At 48.4% G+C, this 18,595-nt stretch overlaps 1 protein-coding gene across 1 annotated transcript in view; it reads left to right on the top strand.

The window, feature by feature from the left end:
- Positions 1-4,861: 4,861 nt before the first annotated feature.
- Positions 4,862-18,595, top strand: part of LOC129822453 (neuroserpin-like) — a 60,555-nt gene continuing 46,821 nt past the window's right edge. The window contains exon 1 of the mRNA XM_055880743.1: positions 4,862-4,968. The gene's annotated coding sequence lies outside the window, so the exon portion shown is untranslated. The remainder of the gene's footprint in view (positions 4,969-18,595) is intronic.

Here is an 18,595-nt window from a genome sequence, read left to right as displayed (position 1 = left end):
CGGGTATCTCAAGCACCCCGGTATAAATACATGAGTTGCAGTAATAAACATTTACCAACAGATGGCATCACTGTGCCATCTTAAACCCATAACATCTTCCCTTTAATAAAATAGGACAGGAGGTGTCAATTCATTAACAAAACAAACCTAGTAATAGTTTCCAACATGAACAGTTTAGTTTTTTTTTTTTTTTTTTTTTTTTCTCAGATAACAACTTAACACATTTTGATAGTCTCTTTACTTTTTTTTTTTCTTTTAATCTCTTTCTGTCAACCCTGATGGGAAACCTACAGATTAAGTCTTTTTGGTGGCTGAGACAAACGCCCGTAGCGTGAAAAGACAGGGGGCTTGTCTGCGAGGACTGCGGGTTCCCGCACAGGCGTGTCACCTGACAGTCTAAGAGGAGTATTGATGGGCGAGGGAGCAGCCGACCTGTGATCACCTGGCTCTTCGCCCAGTGCCTCAGGCCCCATGTGACTTGACCTGTGATCACCTGGCTCTTCGCCCAGTGCCTCAGGCACCATTGCTGGAGTTCCGTCTTTTGTCATGCGACCCCTTTGACCATCAGGGTTCTGAGTAGGTGCTGGCTCAGCAATCCGAAGGTCAACCCTGTTGCGACGGTACAATGATCCATTCACTTCGACCAAGTAGGAGCGTGGTGCCACTTTCTGTACACAGGATCCGAGTCTCCAGAGGCCCGTCCGGTCCCCTGGTAGTGGCTTCATTCGCACCGTTTCACCCACCCTGAGCTCAGGTAAGTCTTTTGCTGATTTGTCGTAGATGAACTTGGAGACCTGTCTTCTGTGACGTAGCTTCACCAGCACGTCAGTCACCACACAGGGCTCCAGGAGAGTGTTGGCTACTGGCAGAGCTGCTTTTAAGCGCCGTGCCATGAGGCGCTGGGCCGGGCTGCTATCCATGCCTTCTGTCGGGGTATTGCGCCACTGCAGGATTGCTTTCCAGGCATCTTTGCCCTCTCGCAGAGCCTTTTTGCAGAGGTTCTTTGCGATTTTTACTGCGGACTCCGCCTTCCCATTAGCTTTTGGGTATCGTGGTGATGAAGTGACGTGCTCAAATTCCCATCCTGCAGCAAATTTTCGGAACTCAACACCGGAGAATTGGGGTCCATTGTCTGAAATTACCCTATCTGGCTGGCCATAGCGGGCAAACTGAGCCTTGCAGCGTTTGATCGTTGTCTCTGCTGAGAGGTCGGGGAGGAGGTCAATCTCCCAAAAGTCTGAATAATGATCAACTACCAGCAGAAAGTCTTTGCCACTGTGCTGGAAGAGATCTAAACTTACTATCTGCCAGGGGCGCATCGGTAGCTCGTGGGACATCATCGTCTCTCTCTGTTGTTCAATGGCATATTCATTGCAGATTGTGCATTTACTGACATAGTCTTTGATTTCACTCTGCATTCCTGGCCAATACAGTGTGTCACGTGCTTGTCTGTAACAGGCCTCACCTCCTATGTGACTTGAGTGCACACGCGCCAACATCTCATGGCGCAGAGACCGGGGAATAACGACTCTCTGACACATGAATATTACTCCGTTTTGAACACTGAGCTCCTCTTTGACTTGCCAATATTCTCTGACGGCTAAAGCAGTTTCTTCCTTGCAGTCGGGCCAGCCCATCATAATCACAGACCTCAATTCCTGGAGTTGTCCGTCCCTGTCTGTGTGCTGTCTGATTTGTATAAGGCGCTGGTCCGTAACATTGAGGTAGTCAGCCTGGTTGATGTGTTCAACATCCACTTGCTCTCTTTGTAAGCTGCACACTGCGTGTTGTTCATGCATGGAGCGTGTGTGAATGCCTGATGCAGTAGCCCTGCTGAGCGTGTCACTCACATACATCTCTGGCCCTGGCTTATACACCACCGTGAGGTTGTAGTTTTGTAGGGCCAGTAGCATGCTCTGCAGTCGTTTTGGGGCATTCAGAAGAGGCTTGCTGAATATAGCAATAAGGGGCTTGTGATCTGTCTCTGCGGTAATATTGTCACGCCCGTACAGGTAGTGGTGGAAGCGTTGGCATGCAAACACAATGCTGAGGCACTCCTTCTCTATCTGGGCATAGTTCTGCTCTGTTAGGGTGAGTGCCCTAGAGGCGAATGCCACAGGCTGGCTCTCCTGCATGAGGCAACAGCCAAGTCCATACTGGCTTGAGTCACTCTGAATCGTGACAGGTTTTGACACATTGTAGTAACGCAGTACAGGTGTCTGGGTGACCAGTTTTTTTATTTCCCTCACCGCTGCGTCATGTTTTGGGAGCCAATGCCAGATGGCGTCCTTGTCCATGAGCCTCCTTAGTGGCTCACACACTTCAGAGAGCCGCGGTAGGAATTTGGCCAGGTAAGTGACGAATCCGACGAAGCGCTGCACTCCCTTCACGTCAGATGGGTGGGGCATTTCCAAGACAGCCTTCACTTTTTCAGGATCCGCCTTCAATCCGATGGAGGACAAAATGTGCCCATGAAAGCGGACCTCTGGCACTTTAAACTGAAGCTTTTTTATGCTTAGTCTTAGCTTGACCTGTCTGCATCTGACCATCAGGGCCAGCAGCTTGGCGTCATGGTCACATTCTGCCTCCTCATCACTGTCCCCACAGCCCACTACGAGGATGTCATCTGCTATGGGTTCCACGCCACTGAGTCCCATCAACAGCTCGTGCTGCTTCCGCTGATACACCTCTGGAGCCACGGAGACACCAAACGGAAGCTTCAACCACCTCTTCCTGCCCCAGGGTGTCCAAAAGGTGGTCATGTAGCTGCTGGGCTCGTCGAGCTTGCACTGCAGGAAGGCATCTCTAGCGTCCACGAGCGTGAAGATTCTGGCCTTTGGGAGCTTGTAAAGAACATCCTCCAACGTGGGCATAATGTAATGTGAACGTCGCAGAGCCCGGTTGAGGTGTTTAGGATCAATGCATATCCGTAGCTTGTCTGGTTTCTTGATGATAACCATATTACTTATCCAGTCTGTAGGCTCAGTGACGGATATCATGTGGCCATCTGCTTCGTATTTGTCAAGCTGAGCCTTCGTAGCTGCTTTCATGGCCACTGGTACATTACGGGGTGCACACTGGACAGGCTGGATTGCTGCGTCCAACTCAAAGTGGACTTCCCCGGGAACTGACTCGACCGGGGCGTTGAAGACATCATGGTACTTGCTTAGGAGTGTCTCCTTGCTCAGGGGCCCAGCCTTGACTTTATCTATAATGTTAAGATCAGCTGGGATGGTAAAGTTAATAAGCCCAAGGCGCTCGCATGTAGAACCTGACAGTAATGGCTGTTGACTAGCCTCAACTATTTCAAACTCAAGGGTGTGTTTCTGGCCACGTAAAACACACTCTGTCACAAACAGGCCTAAAGAGGTCATGAACTGGCCTGAATACAGTTTCAGCTTGGTGCTACTCTGTGTGAGATTGTCTCTGGGCGCGAGCCTCCTTTTATCTTTAAGGCTCATAACGTTGCATGTGGCCCCTGAATCTATCTGGCATTGCTGTGGTTTATTATTAAGTAGCAGAGTGACGAACCACTTTTTCCCTTTTGCCTTCACTGCCCCTATGCACTCGCTAGCATATACATCCTCCGTGCTGTTGTTCCCTTCATCTGGGTTTGTTTCAATAGAGTGCACCTTACCCTCCTTTCTCTTGCTTTTCATGCAGACCCTTGCAAAGTGATTAGCTGTACCACAGGATTTGCATATTTTTCCATAGGCTGGGCAGTGTTCTTTTCCTCGTCCATGAGAAATGCCACAATATCGGCATGTATTGGGGTTGTCTACTGCAGAGTTGGCTGTAGTATTAGCATTAGCTGTGGCAAAGGGGAATTTCTTTACTGGCTGCCTGAATGTAGCATTGACATTGTCCATATGTTGCCTTTCTAGCTCCATGGACCTTATCCGTATATCAGTAAGCTCTGCTGCACGGCATGTCTCCACTGCCAAGACCAGCGTCAGGTCACGTTCTCTCAGCAAACGTCTGCGGGTGCCCTCATCAGTTATGCCAAGCACAATCTTATCTCTGATCAGTTCATCTCTTAAAGCACCATAGTCACATGTAGCTGCCTTTTCCCTTAACCTAGTGACAAAGCTGTCAATGGACTCCCCGTTCTCCTGTTTGCAACAACCAAAAACATAACGCTCGTAGATGACGTTCTTTGCTGGCTTAAAGTAATGTTCAAGAGCATCAAGAATAGTTATAGCGTTACCTTGCTGAGCTGCTGTTAGGTTCAGGTTGTGTTTGTATACGTGTCGGCATTCAGTTCCCATTATAGTCCTCAAAGTGGCAGCCACTACCTCTTCGTCCTTTTCCAGAAGTCCCGTTGCTAGCGCATAGTCTTCCCATTCACCTCTAAACGTATCCCAGTTCGTGCTCCAATCCCCGCTGAGCTTCATAACGGCGGGAGGGGGAATGTTCGCTGCCATGTCTAACCGGTGCTAACAACACTGAAGCTAACTAGCAAACTCACTCTAGCTAAAGCCAATTCCGGCGAAATTTTACTCAAATAAACAATTGTTTGGTAAACCAGAACAGGTTACTCTAATTTGCGGAAAGCATGGTTAGTGATCCCTCTTCTGACACCATGTTTGTTCCAATGGTAAATGACGAGACAGAGACATTCATGCGAGTAACCAGCCTTGTTCTGTACATCATGACACTTCCGGGTATCTCAAGCACCCCGGTATAAATACATGAGTTGCAGTAATAAACATTTACCAACAGATGGCATCACTGTGCCATCTTAAACCCATAACAACAATGTTACATTGATAGTAGAAAAAAGTACCGAAATCAAAAGAATGCGTAGTTTTACAGGAAGTATTGAAGAACCAATCAGCGCATGGAGAGGGTGGGACAAGAGCGAAAATATTTAGCTCGGAGAGCGACCTGCCGCGGCGGTGAAGAGAACCAGCGAGGCAACGCAAGAGACCGTACAACATCCCTACAGTAACTACCCGATACCGTTCGGTAAGGCATATTTACGATCTTCTGAAATACGCAAAAATATGTTCAAAACATTGTGTGTATATCAGTTATACATCAATTGTTTGATTGCTGCCATTTTCACGTTTAGATTTGACGATTTGTGATTTTATCATAGTTTGTGATATGTTCATGTTTTCACATTATAAAGGTGCGGTTTTATGCCATGGCAAAAATGAAGTTACTAGGCGACCACGAGGAATATTCTCTGTCACTTAGTGCTTTATGATAATTTTGTCTGTACTGAGTCTATTAATGTAACAAAAATGCTGATCTATTCACTAAAGGCAGTAGCATCATCGATAGCCAGTTGAGGACACACACAGACACAATTACAACATTGTGGGTCTCTAATGTCCTTGAAATGGATTATTGACTGGAAATTCTTCCTTCTCGTTTTATGTTATAATAAGAGGGTTGAAATCCCACCCCGGCACCACACGCCCAGGCCAGGAAAACATTGTTGTTTATTGAACAGCTAACTTCCTGCATTTTCAACACAAGTAGTGTTGAAAAACAGTTGGAGTTTTATAATGCTATTCTACACATTTTGCCATGAAGCTGAGAGAAAAATGTGCAGTTTAAAGCTAATTTCCTGCTATTCTACACATTTTTGCCATGACACACATTTTGACTCACATGAATGACAATGCTAATGCAAATGATCAAGAATATGTTACTTAAAAATGATTGAAAAATAGCAAACCAGTTTTAAGTCACTAGGCCTACAGCACCTCCACCAAAGCCAATTCAAACATTTTTTTCTCCACTTTGCTTGTATGCGTCATAGAAACAAACTGAGCCGAACAACCATATGTTGTTATTAATCCCATTAATCCCATGACGTATCATTTGTTAATCTCTGATGATGAGCTGGCTGTGAACTTGGCTCCTGTGTGTGTGTGTGTGTGTGTGTGTGTGTGTGTGTGTGTGTGTGTGTGTGTGTGTGTGTGTGTGTGTGTGTGTGTGTGTGTGTGTGGTGTGTGTGTCACTCCTCTGATTCCAGTGAGTGCTGAATTAATTTCATTTCAGTAATTAAATTACTTTAAAATCAGCCTTGTGCCACATTGGTGGTGGTGGGGGGGGGGGGGGGGGGGGGGGGGGTATATGTGTGTGTTTGCAGTTGGTGCAGCACACAGAGGCAATAAAGAATAGGTATGCACAGAAGCTGCCACGGTTTCCTCATCTGAGACCTGAAGAGTGGCTGCCTGTGTGCCTCCCAGGCAGGGGAAGGGCTGACCATTTAGCCTAGTGGGCACAGTCACTGTCCTTTGAGCAGCAAGGTGTGCTCCTAGCGGATGACAGACTGTATCTGCTGAAGGACAGATCAGACCTGGAATGGTCAAGATCACTCATGCAGGAACAAGCCTCTGTTGACAAATGTTTCAGCTCAGTTTCATCACTTTGGTTCTAACTGGGTTATTCATGGTTAACTGGGTTATTAAAGGTTAACTGGGTTATTCATGGTTAACTGGGTTATTCATGGTTAACTGGGTTATTAAAGGTTCACTGGGTTATTAAAGGTTAACTGGGTTATTAAAGGTTAACTGGGTTATTAAAGGTTAACTGGGTTATTAAAGGTTAACTGGGTTATTAAAGGTTAACTGGGTTATTAAAGGTTAACTGGGTTATTCATGGTTAACTGGGTTATTCATGGTTAACTGGGTTATTCATGGTTAACTGGGTTATTAAAGGTTCACTGGGTTATTAAAGGTTAACTGGGTTATTCATGGTTAACTGGGTTATTAAAGGTTAACTGGGTTATTAAAGGTTAACTGGGTTATTCATGGTTAACTGGGTTATTAAAGGTTAACTGGGTTATTCATGGTTAACTGTGTTATTCATGATTAACTGGGTTATTCATGGTTAACTGGGTTATTCATGGTTAACTGGGTTATTAAAGGTTCACTGGGTTATTAAAGGTTCACTGGGTTATTCATGGTTCACTGGGTTATTAAAGGTTCACTGGGTTATTAAAGGTTAAAGTCAAGAGAAATACATGAAAAAGCAAGCCTTGCCACGAGAGAGACCAAAGCAGAGAGTCACGGCAGGAACAAACATTTGGAACATAGTTTATGGAACAACAGCATCTCTGAGTCCACTGGTAGGAATACATTATGGTTGTATGTTAATGCCCTGGAAGTGAGAATGAGATTTGGATACGTAGTAGAAAATATACTCTGTAGAGGCTGCCACACACACACACACACACACACACATACACATACACACCGGGAGTGAAACAGCAGGTTTGTCCTTTACAATCCACAAGAGATTAGTTTATCCTCTCACAGAGAGAAAAAGGGGGATGAGCGAGAGAGAGAAAGAATGCAATGAGGGGGAGATGAGAGAGAGGCAGTGATAAAGAGATGAGGGTGAATGAGAAAGCTGGAGGAGAATAGATGGATAGTGAAGGTGTCAATACAGAGGGGAGATGATGCACCGCTGTTTAAGACTCCAGCCAAGGATTATACTCCTACATAAAATACCCCTAGACATTATCATACACACAACGTCACACATACAGTAACCATATCAGATTGAATCTGTAATTAAACTGTAATACTAGAGGTATGATGCTCATATACAGTACTGGAATGATAGATATTCTCCCACACACTCTTTCCCTCTTTACATAGTCCACAGCCCTGTGTTATAACACACACATACACAACCACACAACACACATGTCCTCAGTGCTGGTATTGATCTGCTAGCTGTTGTGGGTGGGCTGCTGATCATGCGGAATGACTGATAGAGACAGCTCCTGTCCTCCCTTCATTATCACCTCTCTCTCTTTCTCCATCCATCCCTCTATCTCTCCACACCCACACCCTTCTCTCTCTTTCTCCATCCCTCCCTCTCTCTCCACACCCACACCCCTCTCTCTATCTCCACCCCGTCCTCCCTCTCTCCATCCATCCCGCCCTCTCTCTATATCTCTCTCTCACATATAGTACATACCCAGCACACACACATTAAATGCAAAGGAGGTCAGCGATAGAGACAAAACCTTGTCCACTCTCATGATCAGTACATCTCACACCCCACTCCTGCGCTGCTACTCTCTCGCTCTACATCCCTCTCCATCCCTCTCTCTCTTTCCATCCCTCTCCCTCTCTCTCCATCCCCCTCTCTCTCTATTCCTCTCTCTCTTTCCATCCCTCTCTCTCTCTATCCCTCTCTCTCTTTCCACCCCTCTCTCTCTCTCTATCCCTCTCTATCTATCCCTCTCTCTCTTTCCATCCCTCTCTCTCTCTCTATCCCTCTCTCTCTCCATCTCTATCCCTCTCCCCATCCCTCTCTCTCCATCCCCCTCTTTCTATATCTCCATCCTGCCCTCTCTCCAAATCTCTCTCCCTATCCCTCTCTATTTATCTCTTTCTCAATTTAATTTAATTCTCTCTCTCATCCCTCTCTCTCTCTATCCCTCTCTCTCATCCCTCTTTCATCCCCCTCCCCCTTTCTCTCTCATCCCCCACCCTCTCTCTCTCATCCCCCGCCCTCGCTCCATCCATCCCACCTTCTCTCCATCTAGCTATCTCTCTGTCCCTCTCTCTCATCCCCCACCCTCCCTCCATCCATCCCACCCTCTCTCCATCCATCCCACCCTCTCTCCATCCATCCCACCCTCTCTCCATCTCTAGCTATCTCTCTGCCTCTAGCTATCTCTCTCGCTCCATCCCTCTCTCTCGCTTGCTTTTCTCCATCCCGCTCGCTCTCTCTCTCCATCCATCTCTCTATACTACTCTCTCCATCCCTCTCTCTCTCCATCTATCCCTCTCTCTCTCTCCATCCCTCTCTCTCTCAATCCCTCTCTCTATCTTCATCCTTCTCTCTCATCATCCCTCTCTCTCTCTCTCCATCATCCCTCTCTCCCTCTATCTATCATCCCTCTCTCTCCCTCTATCTATCATCCCCCTCTCATGCCTCTCACGTGTGTGTGTGGAAAGGGGTCAAGCATTTTGGGGTGCTGTTGTGCTATGTAAGCGGGGTGGGTGTTGTTGACTAACTTTGGCTCCACGTCAGCCCTTGATTCCCTGTTGTTTCTCTCTGTCTGTTAACAGGGATTAATAAGTGGTTGACCTCAGTTGACCCCTATGGTGTGTGCAGAGTGTACTATGAGATTTATGTGGCAGCTCGCATGACACCTGATTCAATTTACAAGCAAGAGGGAGAGCCGCCCGGGAATGATTCTGGCAGGCTGTAGCAGCAATGGGTTATTAAATGTTATTCATTTCCTATGTTCCTCACAGTATACCAAGCAGAAGGAAATGACTGTGAAAAGTACTACATGAAAGGATAGAGGGACACAACGTCTTTTGTTCTTCTATCATAAGGAGGAGCTGTTGTCTCTGAGACGAGCTGTTGTCTCTGAGAAGAGCTGTTGTCTCTGAGAAGAGCTGTTGTCTCTGAGACGAGCTGTTGTCTCTGAGACGATCTGTTGTCTCTGAGACGATCTGTTGTCTCTGAGACGATCTGTTGTCTCTGAGACGAGCTGTTGTCTCTGAGACGAGCTGTTGTCTCTGAGACGAGCTGTTGTCTCTGAGACGATATGTTGTCTCTGAGACGAGCTGTTGTCTCTGAGACGATATGTTGTCTCTGAGACGAGCTGTTGTCTCTGAGACGAGCTGTTGTCTCTGAGACGAGCTGTTGTCTCTGAGACGAGCTGTTGTCTCTGAGACGAGCTGTTGTCTCTGAGACGAGCTGTTGTCTCTGAGACGAGCTGTTGTCTCTGAGAGATCGCGGCTCTCTGTAGTTTTTGAGAGGAAGGCGGGCTGAGCTGCATAACAATAGGTGGGTCAATGACGTGCATATTTTGGTGTCCGACGGAAATATATTCCAAAAATCAACAACAAATATATACGCATTTTATGTTATGTAACTATGCCCTTTTACTGTGTCCAAAAAGAGTTCATGCTTAAATAGAAAAACTGTAACTTTTGGTGCTCTAAAGTAAAAAATATATATAATTTGGTGCACCTGTCCGAAGGCGAATGCAATCTATATAACTGTTAATAAAACATCTTAAATAACAAAACTGTCTCGACATTATTCTGGTCTGGTTCTGATTCTGTAACGGTCTACTGCACTATACTGCTATATGAGTAAGACAGTTTAGGCAGAAAGGTTTAAAATACTTTAGTCCGGGAAAAATAGCCTTCACGATTTTGGATCAACATGTGACAACATGTGGCATCATTAAGATGTCTGTGAGATAAACTTTGGTTAAGAAGAAAGGTTAGCAAGTCTCTCGTAAATGTTTGACAAGTTCACTTTCCCACTCCTGGTCAGGTTTTACCCCAAAAATCGCATAATTTGGTACAACCGCTATAAAACAATAAAAATTGTGAATTATCTGAAAATCTTATATTTTATTTTCATACTCAAGATACACTACATGACCAAACGTATGTGGACACCTGCTCGTCGAACATCTCATTCCAAAATCATGGACATTAATATGGAGTTGGTCCCCCCCTTTGCTGCTATAACAGCCTCCACTCTTCTGGGAAGGCTTTCCACTAGATGTTGGAACATTGCTGCGGGGACTTGCTTCCATTCAGCCACAAGAGCATTAGTGAGGTCGGGCACTGATGTTGGGCGATTAGGCCTGGCTCGCAGTCAGCGTTCCAACACGATCTCGACAAACCATTTCTGTATTGACATCGCTTTGTGCACAGGGGCATTGTCATGCTGAAACAGGAAAGGACCTTCCCCAAACTGTTGCCACAAAGTTGGAAGCACAGAATTGTCTAGAATGTCATTGTATTCTGGAGCGTTAATATTTCCCAACACTGGAACTAAGGTGCCCAAACCATGAAAAACAGCCCCACGCCATTATTCCTCCTCCACCAAACTTTACAGTTGGCGCTATGCATTGGGGCAGGTAGCGTTCTCCTGGCAGCCACCAAACCCAGATTCGTCCGTCGGACTGCCATATGGTGAAGCATGATTCATCATTCCAGAGAACGCGTTTCCACTGCTCCAGAGTCCAATGGCGGCGAATTTACACCACTCCAGCCGACACTTGGCATTATGCATGATGATGTAAGGCTTGTGTGTAGCTGCTCGGCCATGGAAACCCATTTCATGAAGCTCCCGACAAACAGTCATTGTGCTGACGTTGCTTCCAGAGGCAGTTTGGAACACAGTAGTGAGTGTTGCAACCGAGGACAGATTATTTTTTTGAGCTTCAGCACTCCGCGGTCCCGTTCTGTGAACATGTGCGGCCTACCACTTCAAGGATGAGCCGTTGTTGCTCCTAGACGTTTCCACTTCACAATAACAACACTTACAATTGACCGGGGCAGCTCTAGCAGGGCAGATATTTGACGAACTGACTTGATGGAAAGGTGGCATCCTATGATGGTACCACATTGAAAGTCACTGAGCTATTCAGTAAGGCCATTCTACTGCCAATGTTTGTCTATGGAGATTGCGTGGCAATGTGCTCGATTTTATACACCTGTCAACAACGGGTTTGCCTGAAATAGCCAAATCCACTAATTTGAAGGGGTGTCCACATACTCTTGTGTATATATAGTGTATATACTTAAGGTCAAAGTCAAGTGGGTACAACTGCAGTTGCCTGTAAAACATGTTTACGTAAGAAAAGTTATACGGTACAGAAATTCCAATTGCACAATATGACAAAACAAAAATACTGAATGATATCAATCTGTTTGTCTTTGTATTAAGCTATCTGTAACGGCAGTCCTCCTCTTCTTCATCTTCGGAAGAGGAGGAGTATTGAGGGAACCAAGGCGCAGCGTAGTGAAAAGACATATTTATTAAACGAAAACACGAACTTGAATAAACTAACAAAAACAACAAACGGTGTAGACAGACCTAGACGACGTACTTACATAAAACAAGAAAAACGCACGAATAGGAACATAGGCTACACAAACTGAACAAACCGTAAACAGTCCCGCGTGGTGTACAGACACAGACACGGAAGACAATCACCCACAAAGAACACTGTGACAACGCCTACCTAAATATGACTCTTAATTAGAGGAACGCCAAACACCTGCCTCTAATTAAGAGCCATACCAGGCAACCCAAAACCAACACAGAAACAGAAAACATAGAATGCCCACCCAACCTCACGTCCTGACCAACTAACACATACAACAAACTAACAGAAATAGGTCAGGAACGTGACATAACCCCCCCCATAAGGTGCGAACTCCGGGCGCACCAGCACAAAGTCTAGGGGAGGGTCTGGGTGGGCATCTGACCACGGTGGTGGCTCAGGCTCCGGGCGAGGTCCCCACCCCACCATAATCAATCCTAGCCTCCCTCTCCCCCTACAAATGTCCACCCTCAATTTACCCCCACAAAATCCTCTTAGTAACATAAATGACAGGGACAGCACTGGGACAGAGAGATTGATCAAGACAGAGGGATAGATCAGAATATAGAGGTAGATCAAGATAGAGAGGGAGATCATGATAGAGGGGCAACTCCGGACTGAAAGGCAGCTCCGGACAGAGAGACAGCTCTGGACTGAGGGGCAGTTCTGGGTATATAGCCGTTTCTGGCTGAAGGGCAGCTCATGGCTGACTGACGAATCTGGACGCTCATGGCAGGCTGACGGCTCTCGACGCTCATGGCTGGCTGACGGCTCTCGACGCTCATGGCAGGCTGACGGCTCTCGACGCTCATGGCAGGCTGACGGCTCTCGACGCTCATGGCAGGCTGACGGCTCTCGACGCTCATGGCAGGCTGACGGCTCTCGACGCTCATGGCAGGCTGACGGCTCTCGACGCTCATGGCAGGCTGACGGCTCTCGACGCTCATGGCAGGCTGACGGCTCTCGACGCTCATGGCAGGCTGACGGCTCTCGACGCTCATGGCAGGCTGACGGCTCTCGACGCTCATGGCAGGCTGACGGCTCTGGCTGCTCATGGCTCGCTGGCGGCTCTGGCAGATCCTGGCTCGCTGGCGGCTCTGGCAGATCCTGTCTGGTTGGCGGTTCTGGCAGATCCTGTCTGGTTGGCGGTTCTGGCAGATCCTGTCTGGTTGGCGGTTCTGGCAGATCCTGTCTGGTTGGCGGCTCTGGCAGATCCTGTCTGGTTGGCGGCTCTGGCAGATCCTGTCTGACGGACGGCTCTAGCGGCTCCTGTCTGGCGGGCGGCTCTAGCGGCTCATGGCAGACGGGCGGCTTTGCAGGCTCATGGCAGACGGATGGCTCAGACGGCGCTGGGGAGACGGATGGCTCAGATGGCGCTGGGGAGACGGATGGCTCAGATGGCGCTGGGGAGACGGATGGCTCAGATGGCGCTGGGGAGACGGATGGCTCAGATGGCGCTGGGGAGACGGATGGCTCTGGCCGGATAAGGCGCACTGTAGACCTGGTGCGTGGTGCCGGAACTGGAGGCACCGGGCTAAGGACACGCACCTTCATACTAGTGCGGGGAGCGGGGACAGGGCACACTGGACTCTCAAAGACCACTCTATACCTGGTGCGTGGTACCGGCACTGGTGACACCGGGCTGAGGGCAAGCACATCAGGATTAGTAGGGGGAGAAGAAACAGTGTGTACAGGGCTCTGGAGACGCACAGGAGGCTTAGTGCGTGGTGCCGGAACTGGAGGCACCGAACTGGATACACGCACTACAGGGAGAGTGCGTGGAGGAGGAACAGGGCTCAGGAGACGCACTGGTAGCCGAGTGCGTAGTGTAGGCACTGTAGGTACTAGGCTGGGGCGGGGAGGTGGCGCCGGAAATACCGGACCGTGCAGGCGTACTGGCTCTCTTGAGCATTGAGCCTGCCCAACCTTACCTGGTTGAATGCTCCCGGTCGCCCGACCAGTGCGGGGAGGTGGAATAACCCGCACCGGCCTATGTAGGCGAACCGGGGAAACCATGCGTAAGGCAGGTGCCATGTATGCCGGCCCGAGGAGACGCACTGGAGACCAGACGTGTTGAGCCGGCCTCATGACACCTGGCTCAATGCTCAATCTAGCCCTACCAGTGCTGCCCGTACTCCCGCTCTCCACGGTAAGCCTGGGAAGTGGGCGCAGGTCTCCTACCTGCCCTTGGCCCACTACCTCTTAGCCCCCCCCCAAGAAATTTTTGGGTGTTACTCACGGGCTTTTTGGGCTTCCGTGCAAGACGCGTTCCCTCATAACTCCGGTTCCTCTCTCTCTTTTCCTCCACTCTCCGAGCTGCCTCCAGCTGTTCCCATGGACGGTGATTCACTTTAGCCCATGGTCCTTCTCCGTTAATATTTGCTCCCAACTCCACAAGTCCTGTATACTTCCCCGTTGCTCCAAATTACGCTGCTTGGTTCTGGAATCTTGGTGGGTGATTCTGTAACGGCAGTCCTCCTCTTCTTCATCTTCGGAAGAGGAGGAGTATTGAGGGAACCAAGGCGCAGCGTAGTGAAAAGACATATTTATTAAACGAAAACACGAACTTGAATAAACTTACAAAAACAACAAACGGTGTAGACAGACCTAGACGACGTACTTACATAAAACAAGAAAAACGCACGAATAGGAACATAGGCTACACAAACCGAACAAACCGTAAACAGTCCCGCGTGGTGTACAGACACAGACACGGAAGACAATCACCCACAAAGAACACTGTGACAACGCCTACCTAAATATGACTCTTAATTAGAGGAACGCCAAACACCTGCCTCTAATTAAGAGCCATACCAGGCAACCCAAAACCAACACAGAAACAGAAAACATAGAATGCCCACCCAACCTCACGTCCTGACCAACTAACACACATAACAAACTAACAGAAATAGGTCAGGAACGTGACACTATCCATTTTTTTCATTGTACAGACAAATACATCATATTATCTCATTTGAAGTAAAAACACGTTTTTGTAGGATAAGGGTGTTTTATGTCTGTTTTTTACAGTTTGAGGGTAGCGCACATCAAGCAGCTAATACTGAAAATATGCGTAAGTAAATAACTACTATGCTATTAATCTAGATATGCACCGTATGTGTGTGAAAAGTAATGAAGTTGCATTTGCTGACGCATCGTAGACGTCAACTAGGCATGTCTCCCAGCAACAGTGGAGGACAGAGACTACTGTTGAGAAAGTGTCTCAACCTGGACCCCTCAAAGACACCAAATAGGTATTCAACCAACCGCTCTAGCAAAGCACCAGTTCACCTGGATCCACCAAGTAGAGAACTATCATGACACAAGGCGAGACCCAGATGCAGATGGTTGGAGTTTAAGATGTTTAATAAATCCAAAGGAAGTAGGCAAGAGAATGGTCGTGGACAGGCAAATGGTCAAAACCAGTTCAGAGCTCAGGGGGTACTGAAGGGGCAGGCAGGCTCGAGGTCAGGGCAGGCAGATAGTCAGGCAAGCGGGCATGGAGTCCAGAAAACAAGTAAGGGTCAGAACCGGGAGGACTAGCAAAAGGAGAAAAGGCAAAGCAGGAAACCGGGAAAAACGCTGGTAGGCTTAGACATACAAGATGAACTGGCACAGAGAGACAGAAAACCCAGAGATACATACACTGACACAGAGAGACAGGAATCAGAGATAAATACACTGACACAGAGAGACAGGAATCAGAGATAAATACACTGGGGAAAACAAGCGACACCTGGAGGTGGTGGAGACAATAACGAGGACAGGTGAAACAGATCAGGGTGTGACAGAACTGTAGATATCTGAAGGAAAGTCTCACAGAGGAAGAGGTGGTCGTTCACATAGATTTCTCTGAGAACTTTGTAGAAATCCAGGCGTTCCACTTTGGGGGGAGTAGACGATCCATACAAGTGTTGTGTACACATCAGAGGGAAGCCAGTCCTACGCCGCCATATCTGACTCCCTTAGACATGATGAGAGAGCAGTATGGGCTCACCTGGAGCCTGTCCTAAGAGATGTCAAAAACAAGAATCCACAAATCACGACGCTCCAAATTCAAACAAATCACCTGGAACTTTTCTGATAAGGCCCACGGGAAGGGGGCACCAGATGGCATAGGGTGGGGCTGTGAAATGTTGTGCGGACAAACACGTTCACCGGGGGGAGGATGTGCAGACTCCTAAGGAGCTCTTCAAACTACTCGAGAAGAGTGGATCGAGCATCAAGTTCTTTTGGATTTCAGAGATCACTAAGTACGACGAAGCCGTGCCCAACAACCTCGCTGGTGTCAAAGGAACCATGAAATTGCACCACGTCACCTCCAGAGTGGCAGTGAAAATAAACCACTTTGAAGTATCTTCCTTCTGTAGCAGACCAAGCATCTGCAACACCTGTTTCAGTCGTGTGGAAGTGAACTTAAATGAAGAACACAATCAGGAGAACACCATCACTGAGGTACAACAAGACAAAGCTGAGGCTGTGGCCAAGTCAACGCTTACTGAAAGTCCGTAGCAGATTTGTCATTGTCAGCTACGAAGACCACTCCTTTTAAGGTCAGATGCTGAAGGCGATTTGGGGGAGGAAGTGCAGATCACTTGTATGCAGAAGCATGGAGTGAGAAATGTTTTTTGTCTGGCCATCTGTGCCAGACTTTACCTTCTGCTATGAAGGAGATGTGAAGGCAATGATCAGTAAACCCTTCAGCTTAAGAACATCTCATCTGTCTGACACCGACTGGGCTGTTTTCACATCACTCTAGTGCATCAACAACCTCCAACAAACTGTTTGAGGAATGCAAGTTTGATTATTGTCAACTTCAATGAGTTTCTGTTACAAATTTAGCTGAAAAGTGATAATATGTCATAAATCTTTGAACCTCATGAATTGCTTCCGCCTTTTTAAATGTTTTTAATTTGTGAATTTTAATCTTGCACTGACAAAACAAATTTTGGGGATTGTCACGATCGTGTGGAGGATTGACGGACCAAAACGCAGCAGTAGGAAAATAAGCCATATTCCTTTTAATGAATACGAAGGCAAAACTAAACAAAAAACACTTATACACTAAATAAAACAAGAAAACGATCGTGAAGCTAAGAACGAAGTGCACACACAGGCTACAAACGTATAACATAGACAATTACCCACATCAAATGAAAGCCCATGGCCACCCTAAATATGGCTCCCAATCAGAGACAACATAAATCAGCTGTCTCTAATTGGGAACCCATTCAGGTAACCATAGACTCTCCTAGACAACTACACCAACATAGACACAACTAGACACATGCACTCAACACAAACCCATACACTACACCCAACACCCCCTTTACCATATAACCACCCAAAACCTATAAAACACAAACATTCCCCATGTCACACCCTGACCTAACTAAAATAATACAGAAAACAAATAATACTAAGGCCAGGGCGTGACATAACCCCCCCCTTAAGGTGAGAACTCCGGGCGCACCATTACACAGTCTAGGGGAGGGTCTGGGTGGGCTTCCTTCCACGGTGTCGGCTCCGGCACTGGTCGTGGTCCCCACCCCACCAGTCACTAACCACCTCCTTAGCTTCCTCCAAATGACCCCCCTCCACCTTAACCCCACTGAATTAAGGGGCAGTTCCGGACTAAGGGGCAGTTCCGGACTAAGGGGCAGCTCCGGACTAAGGGGCAGCTCCGGACTAAGGGGCAGCTCCGGACTAAGGGGCAGCTCCGGACTAAGGGGCAGTACCAGGGTAAGGGGCAGCACCAGGATAAGGGAGAGCACCAGGATAAGGGGCAGCACCAGGATAAGGGGCAGCTCCGGACTGAGGAACGGCAGCTCCGGACTGAGGGACTGCAGCTCCGGACTGCGGGACGGCCCATGGCTGGCTGACAGATCTGGCTGCTCATGGCAGATCCTGTCTGGTTGGCGGCTCTGGCAGATCCTGTCTGGTTGGCAGCTCTGGCAGATCCTGTCTGGTTGGCAGCTCTGGCAGATCCTGTCTGACGAATGGCTCTAGCGGCTCCTGACTGACGAACGGCTCGGGACAGACGGGCGGCTCTAATGGCTCGGGGCAGACGGATGGCTCTAATGGCGCTGGGTAGACGGATGGCTCTGGGTAGACGGATGGCTCAGATGGCGCTGGGTAGACGGATGGCTCAGATGGCGCTGGGTAGACGGATGGCTCAGATGGCGCTGGGTAGACGGATGGCTCAGATGGCGCTGGGTAGACGGATGGCTCAGATGGCGCTGGGTAGACGAGCAGTTCAGGCATCGCTGTGCAGACGACAGACTCTTGCCGGCTGAGGCGCACTGTAGGCCTGGTGCGTGGTGCCGGGACTGGTGGTACCGGGCTGGGGACACGCATCTCAGGGCTAGTGCGGGGAGCAGGAACAGGGCATACTGGACCCTGGGAGCGCACATTAGGCCTAGTGCGTGGTGCCGGAACTGGTGGTACCGGACTGGGGACACGCATCTCAGGGCTAGTGCGGGGAGCAGCAACAGGACGCACAGGACTCTGGGGACACGCAGGAGGCTTGGTGCGTGGTTTATGCACTGGTGGTAAAGGGCTGGAGACACGCACCATAGGGCTAGTGCGTGGAGGAGGCACTGGTGGTACTGGGTAGGGGCGGGGAGGTGGCGCCGGAAATACCGGACCGTGCATGCATACTGGCTCCCTTGAGCGCCGAGCCTGCCCAACCTTACCTGGTTGTATGCTCCCCGTCGCCTGACCAGTGCGGGGAGGTGGAATAACCCGCAC

Source organism: Salvelinus fontinalis, chromosome 24, assembly GCF_029448725.1.
Source record: "Salvelinus fontinalis isolate EN_2023a chromosome 24, ASM2944872v1, whole genome shotgun sequence".
Lineage (NCBI taxonomy): Eukaryota > Metazoa > Chordata > Actinopteri > Salmoniformes > Salmonidae > Salvelinus > Salvelinus fontinalis.
The sequence above is the reverse complement of the archived record's forward strand: the minus strand, read 5'-3'. Positions and strand labels throughout refer to the sequence as shown.